The sequence below is a fragment of the Trachinotus anak genome, unplaced genomic scaffold, assembly GCF_046630095.1.
Source record: "Trachinotus anak isolate AG129_WGS33_773 ecotype Australia unplaced genomic scaffold, CSIRO_AGI_Tana_v1 ptg000010l, whole genome shotgun sequence".
In the NCBI taxonomy this organism is placed as follows: domain Eukaryota; kingdom Metazoa; phylum Chordata; class Actinopteri; order Carangiformes; family Carangidae; genus Trachinotus; species Trachinotus anak.
This window is the reverse complement of record NW_027273861.1, coordinates 5,846,624-5,866,498: the sequence shown is the minus strand read 5'-3', so window position 1 is coordinate 5,866,498 and position 19,875 is coordinate 5,846,624. Positions and strand designations below refer to the sequence as shown.

The 19,875-nt window shown below is 39.3% G+C and overlaps 1 protein-coding gene across 4 annotated transcripts in view; it reads left to right on the top strand.

Moving 5' to 3' along the window:
- Positions 1–19,875, top strand: part of lpp (LIM domain containing preferred translocation partner in lipoma) — a 153,328-nt gene that overhangs the window by 15,400 nt on the left and 118,053 nt on the right. For 3 of the 4 annotated variants that reach the window (XM_071487147.1, XM_071487150.1, XM_071487148.1), the window contains one exon: positions 11,946–11,991. The exons of the other annotated variant lie outside the window; for it this stretch is intronic. The gene's annotated coding sequence lies outside the window, so the exon portion shown is untranslated. The remainder of the gene's footprint in view (positions 1–11,945; positions 11,992–19,875) is intronic. 4 annotated transcript variants of the gene reach the window in all.

Genomic DNA, 19,875 nt, shown 5'->3' with positions numbered 1-19,875 from the left:
AAAGATTAGAATTGGTTGTCTGATATTAGCTTAAGCATCTTATTTTATGATCAGTCAATGCAGAACAGCAGCTCAGTCCAGAGGGTTCACATATTTCTTCTTCTCTGTATTTTCTTTCTGGAGTAATTCTACGCCTATTTTGATTTGACCTTTTACCCTGCCAGTGGTTCCCTTGATCATTAAAGAAGAGAAGGGAAGGTCGGCTAAAAAGGGATAAAGATAAAAAGTGTTGAAATGGTCAGTGAAATCAAATGTTTCAGCTTTGAAGGAGCTGATAATGTGAGATGTTCGAGCTGTGCACTGGTGTTTGTGATGTTTCGTCACTTCTTAATTGAGAGGGAAGAGTTCAGATTTTCCACCACATCAGGCACAATAGTTTTTTCTTTTCCTGCCATAATCTTATTGTGTCATTGTAACTGTGAGTCGCTGGTGTCAGCAGCAGATATTTTACCCTATCACTCTTTGAAAGAGCTGTTATTTATCAGTCTACTTGCACACTCTACATGTGCATATTTCTTGTGGCTCATTGGCAGGATTAATTGCCAACAAGTCCCCTGTGGTCCAGGAATGCAATTACCTACTGACCCAAATCATTCTCTTGGCTGGAAGTCAGTGTCTGTGCTCTGGCAGTGTTACACCTGGGACCAAGTCCTCACACGTAACCTCACACTCGCCCCTCGGTGCAGCCATAATTCAAGGCGTGGCTGGTTTTTATGTCTGTGTGATATTCAGGGTGTGTATGCAAAATAGAGAGGTGGTGGGTTATTTATCACCCCTGAGACCATTTTGTGGTAATGTTCAGGGATTAAACAAAGACATCCAGTTACCCTCTGATTGACATCTTAAGTTTGTGGTGGGTTCAAGTCAGTGTGGTAACATTTTTATTGACTTTATTTACTTTGGGCCATATCTGCTGCAAATGGGGTTTTTCCTGACTCTTATCTGAGCTCTGTGTCCAGAGTAAAGAAAGCTCTATCTACAAAACCACAGCTCTAAACATAGGAAGTGTCTTTCTTTGATAATTCATCTGTGAGAGATTTCAGGCTGTCTGGACAAGATTCTGATTATCACGTAATATATCGTACCAGCACTTAGAAGGGACTGGTTGATTAGCCGATTGAAAGAAAACTAATCACCAACTATTCTGATAACTGATAATTTTTTTTTCCATTTTTCAAGCAACCATGCCAAACATGATGTTCCAGTTTCTCAAATGTGGGAATTCACAGTTTTTCTCTTTTACGTAACTGAAAATGATCTTTGGGATTTACACCGTTGATCGGAGAAAACCAGTTATTCAAATATGTGACGTTGGCTTCTGGGAAATTACGACAAGCATTTTAAAAAAAACTACTTTTTTCATTTTTTTTCAAAATGTGAAATGTGTGGGTTTCAACAACTGAGAGAAACTAGAATCATACTGTAGACTACATACTGTGTGTTGTTGTCATCAGCAGAAGATATTACCTAGAACTCAAACAGTTAGTCAAATAATTAATGAGCTGATCAACAGAAAATTTGTCATCAATTAATCAATAAATTAATTGTTTAAATAATCTTTAAGCAAAAATGTCAAAATCTCCTGAATGTGAGGGTTCACCTCTTTTTTTTGTCTTGAACATTTCTGGGATTTGAATTGTTGCTCGGACAAATCAAGAAATTTGAAGACGTCATCTTGTTCTTCTCCAGCCCAGGACACGTAGGACTCCCGTCCGTGTTTGATGAATCTTCACTTTGCACTTTACGTCCAGTGCCAGAGTAGGAACCAGTGTGACATACATGTAGTGAGGGGAAAAGAAAGGATGATGATTGGTCATGTAGTGAATATGACTTTCGTTCCGAAGACCGGGATTTATGTGCCATTCTAGTTCTGCAAGTGTGTGTTTGCCTTTTTATCAAACATAACCTCAGTCTCTATTACCCTTGCCTTACCCTAACCATACTTTAACCATAGTTAATTTCCCTTAACCAAAATCTTTCCCTAACCGTACTGTAGCTGTCATGTGCACATTTTCTAGTAGTTTGGCATCAGATGTAAAAGCACGGTTGCAACTGAGAGCAGTCCAGTTCTCATATAATCGTCCCATCGTCTCGTCCGGCAGCGGGGTTGCATTTCTCACACTTTTCTGACATTTCGTAGACCAACAGAAAAGCATACTACACAAGTACTGACAGGTGATATGTTGTGGAAGGTTCAGCTCGATGTGAAGCCTCTCTCTTGTTTTGTCTATGATGTCAATCATACTGATTAACCTATACTGGATTCTGAGTGGGATGTAGAAACAAACAAACAAAAATAAAAAGCCATGGCTTAACTAAATGGAATCTCTTTGTTGTTAAGAGCACTAATGCAGCAAGATTTAGACTTTAAAGCATTGCTAATGCTATTACAAGTATATATGAAGAGGTGGAGTTCCACATTCTGCTGGTTTGTCAAAGCATAAAGAGAAAAGCTTCTTTGTCCCTCCACATGTGCATTTACTTGCACTATTCTCATGTCAGATATAATACATAGGAGGTTAAAGGTTGTGGTCTGGGTCTTAGTGAGTCGCCCCAGAATCTGCTTCATTTATGGATTATCCAATTGTACATGATGTGGCGTGCATTGTGGATCAAGCACCATAGTGCAGCCACCCTCGGCATCGACACTCAGCCTTGACACTATACACAGCCTGCCGGTTGTTTGAGCTCCCCGCATGCTTTTTTAAGTTGCAAGCTGTGGGGTTTAAGCTGAGGGTGAGAGGGACCTTACGTGTCAGGTTTGAGGTCACTTGTGTTAATATCAGACAGATCCAGTACATTAGATGCATTCCCTAATCTCTTAAATCCCTCCACTGGCCCAACTTTCATTTGTTGTAGAAGCATTAAATTAGGAAGAAACATACAAACCAAAGCCCTGGATGTGTTTTGCCACCTTTCAGGGACTGAACTGGTTAAACCAGAGCTCAGGTCTGTGCAACAGTTACAGTTTTTCTGCTAATGATAAAAGCATTTAGAAGTAAGCCCCAGGCCTTTGTTCTCCTGCACTTAGGGATGAGATCAGAACTCGTATAGTAACTTTATCTCTCTAGGGGAGTGTTTTTCTCTAGTGTGTTGCCTTTATCTGGCTCATGTGGCTCTGTCCACCTTGAGTTCACGCTGTTGGTTGGTAATGAAAGGATTGTTTTCTTGATGAACACAGAAAAACAGACAACATAAACTTTTCTACTGTAAAAAATATTTGTATAGAGTATAGAGATACTTTGAATTAGTGCATTTTCAAAAGGCAGACAACAGTGATCTGTTAGAATTGTTGACATTAATGCACAGTGAAGGATTTGAAGGTTTTTTTAGCCATGCAGTCCAGCCTGAAATATGGCTGACTATTAGATGGATTACCATGAAAAACATTCATTGTCACCAGAGGATGAATCCTGTTGACTTTTGTGAGTCAATAGGATTCTGCTCCAATCTACAACCTCACAGAGCTGCTTTCATAGCTGGAGACAATAGATGAAATTTTACTGAAGTAATTTTGGCCAAGTTAATCATACTGAGACATTGTCATTCCAACACCTGCATGGCACTTTGAATTAGCGTCACGCTAATTCCATACATTGCTTAAAGTTTAAGTAAAATTAGTATCTGACTGTGCAGCATTTCCAATGTTCATGGGAAGATCCGTTGTGTGCAGAGCTTCTCGTGGTAAATGCAGTAGAAGCATTGTGATCACAGAGCTCAGAAGGTCTCCTCTTTGTGACAATGTTGTGAAGGACAGCTGAACCATTGACTGCAACACTGGTGGAGGCCTCAGCAGAGTTTAATGCTTTTGACAGGACCACAGAGCTCACTACAGATTCTCTGATTCTCTGTCATTATGGCTGCTGGCCTCTCTGTACGTGCTATCTCTAATGTGGATACAGCACGTGCAGATTAAATTATAAACTGGCGAAGATTCATTGTAAAGAGACAGAACAAAAGCAGCAGTCTGCATCTCCACCCTTGCAGGATCAGTGCTGATCAGAGCTGAGTGCAGGGCTGTAAATACTGCACCATGAAAAGGACATCCCTTTGAAAGTGTACATATTGGCTCAAAAAGTCCAGAAGAGAGCCCTCAAGCACTTGACATTTTCACAGCAGTTCTCAACACTCACTGACTTATCATGAATGAATGTCATAGTCCAAGAGTCTGTGTCAGTGGACTCTGAGACGGGTCACGGAGGCAACTGGCAAACAGGAAGGAGAGATCAAATGCAGACATAAAACATGCAATATATGGTCATAGTGGTCAATGCTCAGGTTTGCAGCTGCAGGCAAACTCAAATAAAAAGGTGAACAAACGGGACAATCAACAGACAAATGACACAAACAGGGAACAGGAAAGGCTGCACTGCAGTGACAATGAGACGGTATAGACCCTGGGTCGACAGGTGGCGGGGTGAGGTGAGACTCAGTGGACACAACCTGTGGGCAGGTGGAGCTGACTTGGTGTGGAAAATTCCAGACACCACAGGACTGACATTAAAGAGAGAGAGACTGTGTCTGTGTGCATGTAGCTGAGGAGCAGTAAGCATCGGTACAGTCGTCATGGGTCAGTGTGACCAAAACATGTTGGAGAAAGTCTAAATCTTGGTGAGGAAACAGGTTTTCCTGTGTGATGGGTCCCATGGCTTTTTAATGCCATTTCAAACAACATTTAAAACATACATACATGTTTAAACTTAGTAATACAAGACCCATTGGCCTTGGCTGCCATTGGCCACTCAGAGGTATGAATCGGAGCTGTAGTGAAGTAAAAATGTGTCATCCACGCAGCTGTCAACAAAATGTTTATCTAAACTTTTAATCAACTTAGCTGCAGATTGTTTTTCAGTTTCTCAGCAGTGCAAACTTAAGCTTCTGGCTGCCGTTAGTGGAGCACATGAACAGGATTTTAAACTCTGTGACTGATGTTTCCCACTCAGTTGCTCCTTGTTGTAGTTAGTTAACATCTCCCATTACATTTTTTGCATTTTTATCTTAGACTTTTTATTTGAGAACCAGAACTTTTTTAACCCAGTTGTTCATCTTTTGTACCAGTGAATCAGCCGTCAGAGTTTCATTCAAACGACCTAAGTGACCTAACACTGTCTATGGAGGAACTGAATGGGGCCTTTATATATGGCTCTGCCTGCGACTGCTGAGACTTTACTATGTGGCGAGATCTTTATAAATAGGTTGAACAGGGCGACAACCATGAGGCCAGCTCTGGCAGGTTGGCATCCACTTTCTTTTGGAGAGAAAACCAAAAGTGAGTTCATCCATAATGTTGCTAATAATCCCTAATTTCACAGCAGAACCATGAGTGTGTGGTTCATCCAGTTTGAAACAGGAAGTAGGGTTATAAGATGTGGTGGACGTTTCCAACAAACAGTCTGAGTTGTAATTCCACCGTCAGCTTTTGTTATTGACGAACCTGCAGGTTTGTGTGGCCGCTTGTGCTCAGCGCCCTGTCGGACCTCTTTTTAGTGGCTGCTTTCTGAACCATCTGAGATCAAACTATGTTCCCTGTGGTGACTCTACCCTTACGGCATATTTATTTCATTGAAATATTTTTTCAGTTTATTTTGTTGAAATTTTATTTTTCTTCACATTCTCAGAATGTACTGACTGAAAGGTTACAGGGTCCCACAGTAAGGTGTATTATTCATAACAAAAGATCGGTGTTTTGAATTCTGGTGCTAAGAGAGGAAAATTACAGGATGGAGATTCTTCAGAAAAGTCTGCCCCTCATGACTCTATGTGTGTTTACATTGACAAGAGTTGTAATCAAAAATTCAAAGTGGGGCTTTGAAAGTCACTCTCCTGCGTTCAGCCTGGGAGCCTGCTCACCTCTAAGTGAGCTCCACCTATATTCTTGGCCCAGATGAACCTCTCATGGATGGTTAGCAGGTCAGATATAAATCAGATGAGCAACTTGTTTCCTGTCGAGGGGGTTCCCTGCACTTCAGTCTGCCCTCAGGCAGATTCCTGTAAGCCCACTTGTACTGTACTGCGCCTGGTTCAGAAAAGGTAACTCATTTAATCTCAACATGCCTTTCACTTCGCTGGGATGCTGTAAAGAAGTGGTTATAAATACACAGTAAAGCTCAGGGAAAAGGCCAAGGTGTTTTCAAGGATATGTATTTTTTATTGCTTTGGTCTGCCTTTTCAGGCTGTAAACATTAAGCTCCAATCAAGCTTCCTATTGTAGGAGCACTTAGAAAGCATGTGCCCACAGAGGAAGTGGACCCAGTGCTCCTTGGCTTCTTCAAATGTGTATGACAAGACAAGAATGTGTAGGTCAGACATTGCAGACAAAGTATTGACAATACATCATATATAGTCTATAGAAACAGAAGAATGCTAAGTGCAGCAGGAAGACAAAGATGAAGGTTAGAACGATGTGACGCATATACACTTGTTTTTAGTCTTACTGCAGCCTGTCTGTCATAACCTGATGAATAAAGACCTTTTCAGGGCCTAAATTACATTTCTTTGACAGATTGTGAGTCTTTAGAATTGTGTTAATGGTCTAATGTACTTGGATGATCACTTGTGTTTGATAGCAAATTACTCTGAATGTCTAATGACTTTGATAATTTGAGTATTTAGCTCATTGTGTTTTTCTCTCCACAGACTACCCGACTGAAAATACCTAAGTTATCATAATGGATTTGTCTTGAATGAAATTGGCTCATTTTATTTGACCATCAAAAAAAATATGCCTGAACATTTCTGAGCGATGGCAGATCTTTGTGAATAGCCTATTTAACCTGATTTAATCTTATGTAAATACATGCCCTGTCTGAAGGAAACATGGTTAATAAAATGTAGTTGTGTAAGGTCTGACCCAACCATAGAAAAGTAATCCAGGTCAGATGGTGATCAGCACTTTATTGTCAGAATGGGCAAAAAAGAAGAGGCACATCATAACTCCAAAAGTCACCTGAGGATCTTCACGTTTTTAAGTTTACTTCAGTATCAAAGTCGTTCCAGTGAAAATGACACAATGTGAACAGGAACTGCTAACAGATGATTCAGTTTACACAATGTAAACAAAGATGGTCGGGCTGAACGATATGAGGCGAGATTTCAGAGAAAAAAAATTATAAAAATGATAATGATGTGATTTTTGTTGGGTTCTCTTACATCTGCAGAATATGATTTGTAGGCCGGGGCATCTCTGTAGCACCACGATGCTTCATTTATGGTCTGTTGTTACACATTATCAAAAACTTGTAGCTCCTGTGATTTGGATATTACACTTGGCCGTATTTAGATTTTCATATGTTGCAATTTATAGTTTATGTGTAACTCACTGAATCCATGGCAACGTCATGATTTCGCTTTACATAAGCTAAAGTATTTAGAGAAACTGTAGTTCCAAAACATAGAGTGAGGATGGAGGAGGCTGAGTTGTCGTGATTATGTTTGGGGGGGGGGGGGGAGAAGTGTCAGACTTTGAAAACTGTCCGTATGAGCTGTTTGTCAGTTCAGCCGTCCTGGTGAATATTGCTGGTTTGCCATTGATAAATGATTTGTATTTATAGAAACACACTGAGCCAATTCAAGAGAAATGACAACATTTCAGTTTTGCTGTTCACTATCAGGCTCATGGGGAAATTGCTCCCATTAAAACAGCAGTTGCAGCCGACGATTTGGCCTTTTTTGGGCTTGTTTTGCTGGAGGAGACATTTGAACAGGGTAAGCAACATTTTGGAAAGTTTTTCTTACAGCAGAGGGCAAGAATCAGGTTCAACCACAGGCCTGTTTTTTCAGCACTTTACATCAGCAAACACATCTCTCCTGTATGACTTTATGTTTTATTTCCTTTAATTCATTTAAAAATAGAATTAATTAGGGCAGATGTTTTAGAAAAAAATGACTCACATCCACAAATGCCTGTTCTGTGTTGCACTTTGAGATTAGAGGTGTAATTGATAGGTCATCCACTCACAATAATCAGTGGCCTGTTTCAGTTCTGGCTGAATGAAGTGCTGTTGCCGTATTAGAAAATATCCCATCAGGAAGCCTTTTCTTTCTAACTTATTTGTGTTTGTGAGAAACAAATCTGTGATGATTGAATAGGCTAAAGATATTGAATGAAAGCAGTTTGAACTGAGGTGATGCTAACTGATGTGGGTTATATAAGACACCTGTGGTATTTACTGGGTAAGTTTCATAGAGTGTATAAAAAAATAGACTCCGGGTCTGAAAAGTGAAGCCAATGCAGAAGAGCCTTAAACCTGCATCTATCTAATGGCCATCAGGGGGCGACTCCACCAGATGGAAAAAGAAGTCTGATTGTATCGAAGTCTATGTGAAAATGTCTCTACTTCTCACTTGATTTATTACTTCAGTAAATGTTTTCCTAATAAGGAACTAGTTACAACTCTTCTTCAAAACAACATGATGTTGATATTTTAAATTATGGTCCCACTTAGGGTGTGGCCACCATGTGATTGACAGACTGTACCACACACAGCAACCTGTCTGACAATCAGGATAGAGGACAGAGCAGGTCAGATCCACCCCTCACTCCTCCTCAGCTCCACCTTCTCCTCCAAATATGGCTTCTTCTGGTTTAAAAAAACCAAGATGGCGACGGCCAAATTAAAATCTCAAGGCTTCAAAGCGACAGTTCACAAACCAATGGGTGACGTCATGGTGGGTTGCCACTTGGTAAGTTTAGAAGACTTCATTTCAGCACCAGGTGCTGTTCACACAGCCTGGTGTAGAATGAGGCAGTAGCCATGGTTAGAATGAGTGACTTCATGTTGGGGTGGTAAGATATCAAATTCATATTTATTGGGATTTACATTGTTGTGTGAGTGGATTTATGTAAAACTGTATGAGTTTTGATGTAAACTATCATTTCCATCCATTAGCTGTACTACCTATCCCTTTGAGGGTCACTGACAGAGCTGACACATAGAGATAAACAACCATTCACGCTCACGTTCACACCCAGGGGCAGTTAACCTGCCCTGCATGTCTTTGGACTGTGGGAGGAGAACATGCTAACTCCACAGTGACTGGCCGACAGGTTCGAGCCCAGAGCCTTCTTGCTGTGAGGCGACCCCTGCACCACTGTGCCGCCCTGGAAAAGTTTTCTGCTGCAGGGCACAGCTGCTGTTTGCCTGCCACTGCCTTACAGGTACAGTCCTAGCAGCAGCATTAGCAACATTTCAATTCTGTTTTGAATTTATTGGGTTGGCAGCTGACAGCCACACACACACAGACACACACAAAGCCATGAGCCCATCTGACGTGTTTTCCACCATTTCTGGCCAGATCACAAATTACACAACTCCTCTTCAGCTGGATACTTCTCCAGATGTCTTAGCACAGAACGTGCTGAAAGCCTTTTTGTTTTTGTTTGGATCTGTAACTCAGAGACTGTGAGATCAATCAAACTTAGTGGACAGGTTTCAAGTCCCACACTTCTCAAGAGAAAAAAAAAGCACAGTAATTGGTCAGAAATTGGTGCTGCAGTATATCAATGTTTTCAGTTCTTTTTGTTTTGGATTTTGTTTTGGTAACTCACTTCCACTGCGGCTTCTTAGCTGGACACAAAATCATTGTGAGCACTGGTTTTAATACTTGGATTTCTATGATTATGGCTATTTTGCAGTTGTAGAAAATCTGTCTGCTGTGGTGAAAGACTGTTGTTCGTTTTGGGAAGTGAGTGGATTCATCAGCATTTGAGTGGAGGGAATATATGTAACTGTGTGTGTGTGTGTGTGTGTGTGTGTGTGTGTGTGTGTGAGAGAGAGAGTGAGAGTGTGTGTGAGGGATGGCAAAATAACATTAGTGCTCGGTAAATCTACCATGGGTAAATAAAAGTATAAATAAAATATCCAACCCACATAGCGGTGGTGCACAATTTAAGTTGATGGCAAGACAAGCAAACAGGAAGTGAGGCATATTCCCCAAACACTTAGTGTAATAAGGTCCCCAGTTAGCTGTTACTCTCTCAGTCAACTGTGTCTGGGTAGAATGCACAAAAGTTGTGGTATATGTGAACAGCACAAGTTTGGCGACACTGGAGAGAAAGCTGATGGAGGTGTTAGAGGACAGGAGACACTTTTCACTGGTTCGTACCTTTGATAGAAATTAAACGAGCTCTGTGACATGTTCAGAAACAGGTCACTGCTTCTAAAAAGACATGTGTTTGTGTAACTTTTTGTGAACAACATGTTCAATTCCTTTTTTCTTCCCTTGTATCGATGTCACATAAGTGTAATTTGCAGACACACTTCAGCAAATGAAATCACAGGTATCTGCAGGCCCAGATGCCACCGAGGTATCCAGGGTGTTTTTGGGGGATGATTTGGGTGATCAGAGCTTTTTAAGGTGTGATGTTTCCTGTTCTAGTCTGGTGATAACGTTGGTTTACAACGTTTCTTTTACATTTACAGCTTCTCCACCAGGCTCACCTACATGTGGTTTATTACCACTGCTGTTTAACACGCATTGCAGATCACAACAGATCACTGTTGAATTAAATTTTTTTTAAATATTTAAATATTGAATATATTTTATTTTATTTTAATAACTATATATTCACTAAGGCTACAACTAATAATTTTTTTTCTTGATTAATCTATTCATTGTTTTTTCATGTAATTGATTCATCATTAAGGCTGTAAAATGGTGAGAAATGTTTTGATTTGAAATGACAAAACAGAAAATCAGCAAAGCGTTGGTTTCAGAAAATATTTACACTTCAATAAATTATTTTTATTATTTTTTAACATCTTCTAATGTGAATTTTTAAAAAGTCTTTAACTAAAAACAAACACATTTCCACTTTGAAATGACAGTGATGAAGGAAAACATTTTCTCTTTCCGGGATCCGTGCTAAAACTAAAACAAAAAAAAAAAACCCTATAAATTAAAAGTGGAAAGTAAAACTGTTTTTGTGCTAAACACATTAAAACTTCATGAAAAACCGCCAGAATGGAGCTTGTTTATCAGCATCATTTCCGTGGAGGAACGCGTCCCCAGCACCTGGCAGCTGCTTACTTTTCCACGGCGCCCGGCCACTCGCGGTGCAAAACGCCGCGCCTGAAAATATGGAGCATATGCCAGAACAAGGAACGTCACTTCAAGCACTACTTTTTCCTTAACATTAGCACGACGTAAAGAAACTGAAGAGAAGTTGAGAAAAGACTTAGTTGTCACTTGCATGTTCTGAAAACATTGTATTATACTTGCAAAAAAAAAAAGAAAAGTGTGAAGGAGGCATGGATAACAATTCCAAACTGGCGCCCACCAGTAATTATGATGTGAGTACAAAGAGATTTTTGCCATTCTAAAGGGAGAAGGGGAGTGTAGGTGTATTAATTCTTATTCCTTCCTGCTTCCTCGACTTGGAAGTTCAGATTTAGAAAAATAGACCCCCCCCTCCCCCTCCCTCAAAAGAGAAGAAAAAACAAGACCTGTCACATTGACTGACGCCAATCGTATGTAGCATCTGTGTTCCCACTACTGCTCCCTATAGTATATGCCACACTGTGGCAATGTGGGAAACTGACAATGTCAATTTATCAGAACAAAAGCATTCCTCAGCAAGAGGAATACACATCTTTGGGCCCTGGAGACAAAAATCATTCCACCCCCACCCTTACCTGTATCTAAACAGAATGTAGGACATTCACAACACCAGAAATAGAAATTTCACTCACAATTATCATTCTTGAATTTATCCCCTGCAGTCAAAAGTTAGTGTTTCACTTTAGGAGTTGGTGCTGCACTGTAATGCTAACTTTCTTAAAGCAAACAACTGAATAAAAAAGACAACAGCAAAACAGCGGCTTCAGCCCAGGATCGGACACTTTAAATGAACTGATCCAGATCCAGTTTGCCCTAAATCAGATTCTCTTCGTGAAACTTTATTTTCCATTTATGTATGAGCTGTTTACTTTTTTTTTCCTTTTCAGGTGTCTGATCCTGTAGTCCCTACCATCGCTTAGCGTTAACATCTGGGTGAGTACTCGACCTAATTTTTCCCTCCTTTCCACAGCAGTACAGTACTGTATAGTCACAGAGCAGAGGAGCCTCTGTGAACCATCTTTTTGAATTTAATTTAATTTACGTCACGTCGTTGCCCCACATAGAGAATTAGAGACAGTTGCAGCGGTTGTGAGACTAAAGAAATCTCTTTTTATATATGGTCACATGTTTTTGGGCCATTTCACTTAAATAGCTCCCATAAAGCTCATGAATTACAAAATGTTTTCTTTGTCTCATTCCACCACCCTGATTTGTTGAGAAACAAAATGATAAAAAAAGGACTTTTTTTTTTCAATATTGCAGTGATGTTCATATTTTTTGTCATTTTAACAATGTAGAAAATCTGAAATCTGCTGCTCTGATTCAGCTATGTGTGAATGTTTGTGTGTGTTTCTCATGCTCGCCAAATAGCACTGTGTAAACACACCAGTGGGGTAATTAATGTAATTGGTGGCCATTAAGAGCTGTGTGTTGCAGCACTCTACAAATATGTAGTTGGAGGCTAATTTTTATATTTTGATCCAGAATTTTCTTTTGTAATTTATCAAATGCTGATGAATCTACATTCTTGCTCTGATTTAAAGGATTCTTGTTAAAGCCATTTTATCAAAGCTGAAAATGTAGAAATATTCATGTTCAGCTGAAATATTTTGCTGTATTGAACTCGAAATGAGGCATGAATTTAATATGCACACATGCGCTGTGGGTCTTTTTTACTAAAAGTAACTGGATATAAAATTGTGTATTTCTGTAATTATGATAATTAAATATAAACACTAATTATGTATTTTAATCATATATGTCTATAACTTGTTGGCCGAGTTGATTCACTGGCGTCACAGAAAGTTGGCTGAGGGGCAGAAGGTCGCCTTAATGATGTACAGCAAGTGTTCCCATGGTGCATTCTTGATTTACTCAATTAGTCTTGGTTATGTAAAAAAGAAGTCATGTGTTTCAGATAGAAAATGTGGAAATCAAATAAAGCTTTGTCTATTTTGAGTCCTCAGATAGACATATTCCAGATATTTGCTGCTCCATCAGTTTTCCCACAGTCCTGTTAAAGTTGCCTCCAGCACTTTCAGGACAAGGATGTGATTTATAATCTGTTGTAGGTTTGAACTAATCGATTGTCACAACACCACTGCAACACTCAATGGATGTGTGATACATATCCAGGCCCTGTGTGGGTTGGTGACAATACAGGTGTAGTTGTTCACGAAGATTTTACTCTATAAACAACAAAAGACAAAACAAAACAAAACTAAGTAAATAACAGATAAAATGATTATGAAAATGATTTGTGGATATGTGGAAATGAAAAGTATGAATTGAGCTTTGATTTTGAAAACATGATTTTACACTGAACTGTCACTCACATGGTTAACAACGCAATAACAGTTCACCTTCAGGATTGTTTTTAGGCTGCATATATTGTATTGTCAGCTGCAGCTGAGATGTGGGAAACTACTCCAATGTGTAGGTTTGAAAATAAAAATAAAATAAATTACCTATTAATAATGAAACATGCTTGTATACCCTGTTGCTGCACACTGAGTATGACTTTGGTACATTAGCTTAGCCTACAATGTTTCTTTGTCTTTATCTGCTAATTAGCTGACTCTTTGTTGGCGTTTTCTCTGATAAGCTGCTGAGAACTCCCTTAACAGCCACATCATAGCTGTGTTTGCATGTCCTGATAACACTAATGGTCCTTGCTATAATTGATGTAAGATATAATTTCATCACTTTTTTCAGTCATGGTTGTGCGTTTTTATTTCTAATGGAGCAGGGTGGACTTGATTTTTTTTATTTGGTCCTGTCACATCAAATTATTTGCTGCTGTTACACAGCTGTGCTCGCATTAAACAAGACAAAAAACACAATATACAGCAAATACCGTAAGAGCGTGTACTGTCGGTGTGGATGCTGAAATTAGAAAACTCTGAGGCGTCTGTGTTTAGCAAAGCATGCACTGTTGTGGAATACCAAAATTTGATTTTTGAGACAGATGGTAAGGTGCTCATATGGGAACCTGAGCTCTTCTTCACTAAATATGAAAATACTGAACAGGTGGTGCAAGAAGCTTCCTTCCTGCCACAGCTTTCATTAACACACTTTTATTCTTCTAGAAATGATGAACTCATTTGTGTCCTGAGAGACACAGGGCAGACACAAGAGCTGCTTCTTCTTCTATGGGCAAAAATGTGGCAAAGCTGTGTCCTTGTTATGTATTATTAGACACAACCCTCTCCATCACCACCACCACCAGACACCATAAAAGACACACACACTCCCACAGTGTGAGCAGGTTTTATGATCTGATACCACAGGTGTAAGAAATTCAGTGTTTATAAGACCAGTTTTTTCCTCATTTTTTCCATATGTGGATGAGTCTCAGGAGGGATACACATAATCAATAACTTACAGCGTGAGCGCTGTTGCAACAATGACCCCTTAGACCTTTAAATGTCCCGTCGCTGTTCCCTGTTCACCTGTCTCTAAATGCAGCGCAAAGCACAATAAAATGCAAATTAATACTGATGTCATTAAAAGAGCACGAGTGAAGCCTCAAATGACAGAAAGTGCGATGGAAATCTAGCATCATGTTTGTTTCATGTATTTATGTGAAGGCCAGCAGAATCTCCTTTAATCACCTTTAAGCACAGTGCATCAATATTTTAATCACCTTGATCAGGGTCTTTGGAGCCTTCAGAGCAGTTAAGAGTCTGTAATGAAACTACAGCGTTGGATAATGTGACATATGCAGGTGAAACTCAGACGATATCTGATGCCTTAAATTGTCAGACATGATTTTGCAGTAGCTGGATGTTGTTTCTATGACCTTGTAGTAGATTTAATGTCACTTTTGAATGTAATCATTGTCATAAAAAACAGCTAATGAAAGGAGCGGGGAACTTATATAATGGGCTTATTTTAGGAAAATGTGTCATCTTTTCTCTCATTCTATAGCCATGCATATCATTCTTACCTAATACCAGCCTGCTATATGTAAGGTAAACATCTTTTAGAAAAAGATTCTTAGTCAGATTCATCCGGCTCCTCACAGCTAATTTGAATTATCTCAGTGGTGTAGCCATTAAATATGAACTACAGTAAACTTATTTGATTTTCTAGATACAGATTTTTAAGGTTCTTCAGAGGCGGTCTATAGCATCTCGTGACCCGTTCAAGAGCTCATGTGGGGACAGACCCCCCCATAAAAAATATAAAAGAAAAACAAGGATTTAAATTGATTTGCATCAGTAAAGGTTCATTTTCAGACTTCAGCTTAAATGCATTAGGGCTCATGTGTACTTTCAGCATCATGGTCAGCTCAACTTGGCTTTTTTCTTTGGAGTGAGGAGGAGCTTTACCCACCTGTCAACAACTATTATGATACGAATTAAGTTTTTATTACTTTAAAAAATTACAGTGACATAGTCTTTGCTGGTGTAGGCACCAAATTTGAATCAGTACAACTCAGTGACATCACCACAGTCTGGAGACTTTGAAAATGAAAGGAAAAACTGTCCTGAGGCGGTACGAAAAATAAACGGCAAATAAACAGAAATCAGAATTTGCTGCCAAACCTATAACATCTGAACCTGGAAAGCTAAAACCTGTCAGAGTGAAGGATGCAGTCTGTCAGACGTCTTTCAGAAGTAAAAGAAACTTACTGGTTAAGTTTCTTTTGCTTTATTAGGTTTTCACATCGCCTACTCATCTGTAATGTGAAACAAAATAGGCTGGTTAAAATATACAGAGAGAACTAGGCTACTTCAACACAGTCATAAACAGGCTACAGAATATTTGATGAATCAAGGTGCTGACTAGAATAAAAAAAAAAGTTTGTTAACCAGCAGTTTAACAGTATTTTTCTGAAGTACAGTATTAAAGATCATATTGTGATATTAAGGGTTGATGAGGATGTATCAGGCCTGATTGTAATGACAGTGATCAGGAGGAAGAATACATCACAGATGATGGAGAGACCCCGGTAGTGTTTGCATCAGAGGAGAGAGAGAGTACTTTGTGGTCAGGGAGAGCCCGGTGTGCCCCCGACAGTTAAAAATGTACTCAATATAATTAACTCCATCATCTGAGTCCAGTGTTGTGAAGTGGTCTCACAGTGTGGAGTCCATCATCACAGACTCGGACTCAGACTCAGTCAGTCAGGGGCCCTTCAGAGGGCGGGGCCTGTTTACGTAGCTAATGCCGCCAGTCAGGTTCTTTGAATCTGATCTTCAGGTTAAGTACCGATAACGTTTTGTTTTTAGTGACTCTGTTAAGCACCGATGAGAGGGGCGTACTTTATTCATTAATGTAATCTGATTTTATAATTTCCGCAAAAATGTTATTTCTTTAGTGTGATTAAAAGTGAAATATAATGTAATATATCCAATATCAGTCCTTGAATCATAGCAATATAATTTTACAGCACATTTCAAGATTCAGTATTGTATTACCAGTTAAACAGCCTTGATAGGAATTTTGCTTTGGTGAGTTCACACTAAACAAACCTGCCTGAAACACTGTTATATTTGGTTATATTAACCTCAACAGTGTCTCATAGGTGCATTGTACTGTTTGTTTCCTGTAAAGGTCCTTTAGCAAATACATCAATGATGTTCTTTAAAAGAGTCCATGGTGGTGTTTCTGTGGTTTTTTTAGAAGCTTGCCATGGAAACAACAGGCTTACATTTTCCATGTAGAAAATAGTGTCTGGGTCGTCAGTGATGGTAAAATCACTTTGTCCTTTACATACCTTAAAAGCTGAGTGAGCTTTTCAAGGTTTTTAGTAGCTTTATAGTGTTTTAAAATCATGATTATTTGTCTCGTTTTTGCTTATTTTGCATTTGCAGCACAGTCATAGTTTTTGAGATAATAGTGAGGACAGATGTTCAGCAGTAGAAGAATGAATGTACCTGCTGTAGCTTTATTAAAACACAGCTTCAACATCGCAGTCTTAAGTCTCAGAAGAATTTCCAGGTTTATTCTCGCAGCAGAGCTTTTACAATACAGAGTCACTGGGCTTTGTAACACAGACAGTAAGGTGAGTCACTTCACACAAAGTGCAACATTTACAGTATATTGATTCAGCTTGACCTCTCTGTCTTCCTGCTAAAAACTCAATTGTCAACAGTACCTTCAAAGAGCGAAGCATTTCAGGGGTTGTTGAGAGTGATTTTTGTGAGAGGGTTATATTTAAGAGGATATAACAAAGCTGTTTATTCTGTGAGGTTCAACACTTGAGCATAACATAGGCAAAGAAAAATGCTGTGAGCAGTTACACAGTGGAGACTCAACCCAACTAAATTCATTTTACCCACTTACCGTATACACCACTGCTTTGTGCATGCATACATGTAGTAACTCATATAGTATGTGCACCATCACAACACATGCACACAGACACATTTTTTTTTGACACTTGAAACCAACTCTCAGGTCAAATACTAGAGCGACACCCTGCACACACAGCTTTAATTTCCCGGTCAACATTAAAGCGTCACAGTAGCACGAAGTGGACTGATGTGGACCACCTTACACGACTGTGAAGCTGTGAACTCAACTTGCCAAGAACGGTTCTTGGTTTCTCTGTTTGTTTGGGTGTCCTGGCTCACAGTTTGCCTGCATGGGCCAGATTCTTGAAGCACACATCAAATCGACGGATGACTAGCCAGGCTGGCTGCCAGCTGAATTTCAAGAACAGTTTAGCTCGACTGTAGAATTTAAAATGCTTAACTCTCTGTTGGACTGTACTGGCGCTGGAGCCCAATCACAGGGACTGTATGTGAATGGACAAATGGACTCTCGGGGGAAGCACCGGGGAACTTATATAATGGGCTTATTTTAGGAAAATGTGTCATCTTTTCTCTCATTCTATAGCCATGCATATCATTCTTACCTAATACCAGCCTGCTATATGTAAGGTAAACATCTTTTAGAAAAAGATTCTTAGTCAGATTCATCCTGCTCCTCACATTTTCCTCAAAGCTTTTACTACCTGATAATCTCAGCAGTACAGTACCAATGGATGTGGTGTTGAAATAGCTTTCAGGACTGAAAGAGAAATCAATGTAGTGTCTTATCCAAACATAAATTTGTTTGGTTTTAGCTCACACTGAAAAATATCATCTGAAATGTTCTCTATTTTGCTCTTCTCCTGTCAATAAATTATAGTTATGATGGGTAATCTTCAACTTTTAGAACATCTTATTTAGTGTCTCACAGTTTTACATAAAAATGCAAGGGCTCATCTATATGTCAGCTTTTTACCCTGGTTGTCTGGAGCATTTGTTTGCTGAAATCCTCAAAAACCCCAGTGCTGCTGTTCGGTCCACGAGTCCTACCCTGTGTTGTGACAGTGGAACTGGTATAGTGGCTTTCAAAACTCTTAAACAGTATGTATATCAATATGTTTACTTCTTGAAGCATCACATTACATCACATTTGATGCTTTGACTGCAGATTTGGTTGTTTACATCGGCCAGAAAAAGTTTCACCCTGTCATTGAGCCAATATCCGTCCTATCTCTCAACTTTTACTCAAAAAAAATAGTCAAAAGAGAAATTGAAGAACAAATATGATGTTGAATCAGCCTCATATACAAACATACATATATCTGAAAACCATGTAACATCTGTAACTCCAAGTAATATTAATAATACTCTGATATTTGATAATGTGGGATATTATTATTGTGTTTTTAGGAAAATGGCACAGTGACGGGTATATATCCACTGTCTCGTGTGTAAATATGACGCATATCCTAATATAAATAATGGTTTTGATACTTTGAATTTCAGGTAAATTTGTCACATTTCATGATCAGACTCAGTATTTACAGCAGCTGTAATTTACAGCACGTACGTAGAGGTTGTTGTTGGGCGTCAGCACATTTAAAGCTGACGTGGTGCAATCACAGTGACAGCTGAGTGTGACCTGATTGGTCCAGAACAAAATGATATATAAAAACATTAAGAACAGTGCTAATGAATATTGTACCGTTTGCTTACAATGCGCCTGAAGTGTTTTACATTCATAAGCACTGCTTAACAAAGACCCACAGTTGCTGTGTTGTGGCGTCTTTTGTCATGGGATTGTGCAGCTCATTAATATCAAATTTGGCGGATTTGGATGAATGAGGCTGACAGTGCAGTAGTGTCGCAGGGGTAATCTTTCAGTCTGTCTTCCTGCTTCTCTCCTGCCTGCTTCACTGTCTTCATTTCTTCATCCTTCTTCTCATTCTCCACTAAAACACACATGACTGTGCAGTTTCTGCCCGGTCCATCTTCAGTGGATAAGACTGAGTTATGATGACTGAGGTGGACAGAGCAGAAGAAAAAATAATTTGTTTGTGGAATCTATTTTAAAGATAGTATCACGAACTGATGCACCAAAGGGGGGGTACTCACAGATTGTGTTGTCTTCTAGCATTGACAGTGAACTGCTGAATGTGGCAGACTGACCTAATTTGTTGCTCACAGATTAAGACAAAAACCATTTCTTTGTGTTTGAATGTGTTAGAGAGATTGTGTTAGTAGATTTCTGTCTTGAAGCAACGCTCCACCCAAACCACAGTGATTTAGTGTCAGATACTCTCCCTGCAGGCCTGAAATCTGCCTGTGAAACATTAGTTTTATTGTTCACAGGGAGCAGTGGCTGAGCTACGGACATAGCTACCAAACTGAGGTCATATATGTGTGTGTGTGTGTGTGTGTGTGTTTTTAATCTTTAATTTTTTTTTTAATTTCAGGAATTTTGGGGTTGAAGCGGCCTGAAGGAACATTACATTTTACAAATAAAAAACGGGCCTGTGGTTAGTATATTTGTAGAAACAGTACAGTCAGATTT